This window comes from Pipistrellus hanaki (assembly GCF_964339955.1).
Source record: "Pipistrellus hanaki genome assembly, chromosome: 2".
In the NCBI taxonomy this organism is placed as follows: Eukaryota; Metazoa; Chordata; class Mammalia; order Chiroptera; family Vespertilionidae; genus Pipistrellus; species Pipistrellus hanaki.
The window spans coordinates 1211152-1217207 of NC_140504.1; positions in this window are offsets into that span (position 1 = coordinate 1211152).

The following is a 6056-nucleotide window of genomic DNA, read 5'->3' on the forward strand; positions in this document are numbered from 1 at the left end:
AGCGGCAGGACAACGCCGCGTCCGCGGCGACCGACGCTCACGAGGCTCAATGGCGACCAGGTCGCAGGTCATCCCTGCTTCACCGTGTCGAACGCCCGGAAGTGACCGTAACACCTGTCGGTTACACCTCAACTCTGGAAAGAGTAAAGGAGGCGTGATGACAGAAGCAGATCAGAGAGACTGAGAGCAGGCAGCTGCGTGAAGATGGGAGAAGCCCCTGCACACTCACACAGTCACACTCACACACACACAGTCACACTCACACACACAGAGTCACACTCACACACACTCACACTCACACACACACAGTCACACTCACACACACAGTCACACTCACACACTCTCACACACACACACACAGTCACACACACACTCACACACAGAGTCACACTCACACAGTCACACTCACACAGAGTCACACTCACACACTCACACTCACACACTCACACTCACACACACACAGTCACACACACACAGTCACACTCACATAGTCACACTCACACACACAGTCACACACACAGTCACACTCACATAGTCACACTCACACACACACTCACACACACACTCACACACACAGTCACACTCACACTCTCACACACACACTCACACACTCTCACACACACACTCACACACAGAGTCACACACACACTCACACAGTCACACTCACACACACAGAGTCACACTCACACACTCACACAGTCACATTCACACTCACATAGTCACACTCACACACACTCACACACACACTCACACACACTCACACACACAGTCACACTCACACACTCACACAGCTACACACACACTCACAGTTACACACACACACTCACACACAGTCACACTCACACACAGTCACACTCACACACACACTTACACACACATAGTCACACTCACACTCACACACACACATAATCACACACACTCACACAGCTACACACACAGTTACACACACACTCACAGTCACACAGTCACAGTCACACACACATAATCACACTCACACACACACACACTCACACACACAGTCACACACACACACAGCTACAAACACACAGACACACACACTCATAGGCACACAGTCACACTCACACAGTCACACTCACACACTCACAGTCACACTCACAGCTACACACTCACACAGTTACACACACACACTCACACAGTCACACTCACACACACGTAGTCACACTCACACACTCTCTCACACACACACACACACTCACAGTCACACTCACACAGTCACAGTCACACACACACACATAGTCACACACACACACTCACACACACACACTAACACTCACACACACAGGCACACTCACACTCTCTCTCACACACACACACACAGTCACACTCACACACTCACACAGTCAAACACTCACAGTCACACTCAAACACAGAGTCATACTCACAGAGTCATACTCACACACTCACACAGTCACACACACACATAGTCACACACACTCACACTCACACACACATAGTCACACACACACACACACAGCTACACACACACTCACACAGTTACACACACACACACTCACACACTCACACAGTCACACTCACACAGCTACACACACTCACACACACATAGTCACACTCACACACTCTCACACAGTCACACTCACATACTAACACACATACATAGGCACACTCACACACTTTCACACACACACACACAGTCACACACGCACACACAGTCACACACAGTCATACACACTCAGTCACACTCTCTCACACACAGTCACACACACACACACTCTCACAGTCACACACACACTCAGTCACACTCACACACACACACACACACACTCAGTCACACACACACTCACAGTCACACACAGTCACACACATAGTCACACACACACACTCACAGTCAAACACACACGCACTCACAGTCACACACATAGTCACACACACACACACACACTCAGTCACACTCTCACACACACACACACTCAGTCACACACACACACTCACAGTCACACAGTCACACACACACACACACACATTCACACACCCTCACACACACACACTCACACGCACACACAGTCTCTCTCACACACGCACAGGCACACGCACACGCGGGAGGAAGCCCTGTTTCCCAGGTCATTCCCTGCACTAACAGCAGCAGTGATCACAGAGGGCGGCGTGCACACAGGGTCAGATGTGAGTTGTGAGAGCCAGGGCAGCACACAGTGAGGACATCGGGAGAGATGCACGTGTGCAGAGTGAAGTTCACACAGTTTGAGCTGTGACTCACCGGATGTCCCGCCCGCTACCTCACCACCCGGCTTCCCGGTGCACGCAGACCCAGAGGCGATCTGGGCGCGCCGGTAACGATACGATCGCAGTGTTCCCAGAAGACTGGGGAGGTTTGTTTCTCTGAATTTCAAACCCGAGGTGCTCAGGGCACACGCCTGCCCCGGGCACGGAGGGACCCCGGCCCCGCCTTCCGCCCCCGGCTTCCCCCCGCCGGGCGGCAGGGGCTGCGCGGGGTTCACGGGGCAGGACCGCAGCCTGGCACTGGCCTGGGCAGGCAGAGCTGCTCTCCGTGGTCTCCCCCGCCCGGTGCCTCTCTCCCGGCTCCTGCCTGCCGGCTTCAGGAGGAGCACAGACGGCTGCCCTTTCCCGACACCCGCAGGCCCCCAGCGGGAGGAGGCGAGGAGAGAGCGTGTCATTTGCGGACAAGGTTTTATTTATTAATTTTTACAGATATTTTTTTATTGATGTCAGAGAGGAAGGGAGAGGGAGAGAGATAGAAACATCAAAGACGACAGAGAGTCACTGATCGGCTGCCTCCTGCACGCCCCCCACTGGGGATCCAGCCCACAACCCAGGCCTGGGCCCTGACTGGGAATTGAACCGTCACCTCCTGGTTCATAGATCAATGCTCAACCACGGAGCCACACGGCCGGTGGGAATGGTGGCCTCCAGGGGGAGCAGAGATTGGGGACGATGAAGGCGGGGCCGGGGGGGACAGAGAGGACAGGACCAGCCTCCGGGGCCTGCAGCGGGCACTTCCTGAGAGCGGGCACGGGAGGGCCCTGGCTCCAGAGCCAGGCTCCGGGCTGCTTCGGGCCAGAGCTCTTGCTGTCTGTGAGAATCTGGGGGACACTCGCCCCCCTACCCTTGGGGGCATCACCTCGGTGGAGATGGACGCTGATCGAGGCCCGGTCAAACAGAGGTGGTGGTGCCGGGGAAAGTGACAGAGTGCAGGATGTGGCAGCTCGGGCGAGAGCTTAGAAATCAGGTTGTGGGTTGGGGGGGGGGGGGGAGTACGGGGTGGGGTTGGGGGGGGCAGCGTGGGAAGAGACATGGTGCACGTGACCTTCCACACGCGTCTTCTTGTTGGGGACCCGCGGGGAGGGTGCCAGGCAGGGTGAGGAGCGGGTCCGGGGTGCACGGGGCTTTGGAGCGCGGGGCCCGCCCAGGAGCCCAGCCCCCACCGCCTGGCCGTGACGCGGGGGCACCGTCAGTCAGCTGTGATCACAGACGCAGAGCACCGGCCACATCGTGTGTGTGTGTGTGTGTGTGTGTGTGTGTGAGAGAGAGAGAGAGAGAGAGAAGGAGAGAGAGGTAGGATCTGACCTTAGGCAGTGGTGGGCATGGCCATAGCCCACATCACCCTGTCTGGGGCTGGAGCCTGGAGGCCGGCCGGGCAGGGCGGGCAGGGGAAAGGTGGACAGAAGTGGAGGACGCAGGACACGCTGGACCCTGCGGCCGAGCGGGGCCCCATCTCTCCCCTCCCCCCAGCCTCCAACGGGGACGACCGTGCGTGGCCCTGGAGGCCGCCTCATCGGACCCAGCAGCCCGCTCGGACCCGGGCAGGGGGTCCAGGAGCCGGAGAGCGGCGCTGCGCCCCGCCCCGCCCGGTGCGGGTTAAAGAATGGCGATGGTAACAAATTCCTGTCAGCTCATTACATCATGCAGGACTTCCTCTCTAACAGCCTTCCCCTACATTTTATTTTTATTTCTCTATTGATTAAGGTATCTTTTTATCTACATTTTTAAAAAGCGTATTTTTACTGATTTCAGAGGAAGGGAGAGAGAATCATGGACCGGCTGCCTCCTGCACGCCCCCCACTGGAGATCGAGCCCGCAGCCGGGCCGGTGCCCGGACCGGGAATCAAGCCCTGACCTCCTGGCTCCTAGGTCACTGCTCAACCCCGGAGCTTCGCCGGCCCGGCTCACCTGCATTTTTATTGTAATTTTTGCCTCTACATATGACAACCTTTTGTAATCGCACTGAGGAAAGTTCACTCAGTCTTTCCTCTAGAATAACTGATCAGAATGTTTAATATTGATACTTAGAAGTTTTTTTTAACGCCACAACTTGTTGTTGATATATGATGTCTGCTGGAAGCCGATCTTGTTTTACTGACAGCTGTGGGCAGGGAACCGCAGGGCTGGCCAGCCTTCACTGCTCTGAAGGGTCAGAGCTAAGGACTAGTTGTGGGCAGTGGAAGCAGCCCCCACCGGTCAGTCCTACACTCACTGATGGGCTGTGATTGGAGTCTCCTGCCCAGGGATACAGGTGGATCCTATCATTTTAATCTTAATAAAAGGATGGAAAAGCCAGAGGAGGAGCAGTCCTCCCCCTGGAGTGGGCTCCCGCCTGGCCCCCATTTCCCAAATTAATGCTTTTCTAGTCTCTTCTCCTTTGTGGGCGGCCCTCTCCAGAACCCGAACCCCGAACCGGAACCCTGAACCGCGCGGGACGTGAAAGGGGCTCCCACAGATGTCCAAACGTGGCACAGCCACCCCACCCCCACGCCGGCGGTGAAGGAGAAGTGGCGAGGACGGAGACAGGCCGCCAGCTCACAGAAAGGCCGACAGCTGCTACCATCCACCCCCGCTGCCCGCGGCCCGGGTACTCTGCTCCCGCCGTCATTCTCTGCTTTTTATTTTCACTGTTTTTATTTCAGAGAGGAAAGGAGATAGAAACATCCGCAGTGAGAGATTGATGGACCAGCTGACTCCCGCACGCCCTGCACTGGGGATGGAGCCACAGCCCGGCCTGTGCCCTGACCTCCTGGTTTCTAGGTCGACGCTCACCCACTGAGCCACACTGGCCTGGCTCATCATTTTTGCAAGGATTCTGACTTACATTCCTGCTTTTCTCACTTAACATAGAAACATGTTTCTGTGTCTCGAAAAACTCACATCATTCAAATAAAGCCTAGCTCTTTCATCACACGTTTTTAAAAAGGGGCCCATTGCAGGGGTTCCCCAAAGAGGAAGCAGGAAAGGTCAAGGCCCCAAGTCAAGCTCGCCTTACCAGGCAGCCGCCCGCTGGCCAGCGCTGCACACTGTCCCTGAGCCCGGGCTGGGACGGCAGGCGCTCCCCGGGGTGCCAGGCAGAGGGGGCACCCCGCTGGGCCGGCAGGCGCTCCCCGGGGTGCCAGGCAGAGGGGGCACCCCGCTGGGACGGCAGGCGCTCCCCGGGGTGCCAGGCAGAGGGGGCACCCCGCTGGGACGGCAGGCGCTCCCCGGGGTGCCAGGCAGAGGGGGCACCCGGCTGGGCCGGCAGGCGCTCCCCGGGGTGCCAGGCAGAGGGGGCACCCTGGTGCGGGAAGCGGGCAGCGGCCCGGCCTCCCTCTCCCTTCCTCTCTGAGGTCAATGGAAGCCCCAATGAGAAAAGCAGACATGCTGATTAGCGGGGAGGGAAGGGGAGAAGGGGATGGAGTGGGGGAGGGGAGGGGTTGGGGATGGGGAAGTGGGGGGAGGGGTAGCGGAGTGGGGGGTGAGGTTGGGGGTGAGGATGGGGTGGGGGTGAAGGTTAGGGATGGGGTGGGGGTAGAGGAGTGGGGGGTGGGGTGGGTAGGGGAGTGGGTTGGGGTGGGGGTGAGGGTGGGGGTGGAGGTTAGGGATGGGGATGAGGTGGGGGTGGCGGAGTGGGGGGTGAGGCTGGGGGTGGGGTGGGTAGGGGAGTGGGTGGGGGTGGGGGTGAGGGTGGGGGTGGGGGTGGAGGTTAGGGATGGGGATGGGGTGGGGGTAGCGGAGTGGGGGTGAGGTGGGTAGGGGAGTGGGTGAGGATGGGGGTGGGAGGGTGGAGGTTAGGG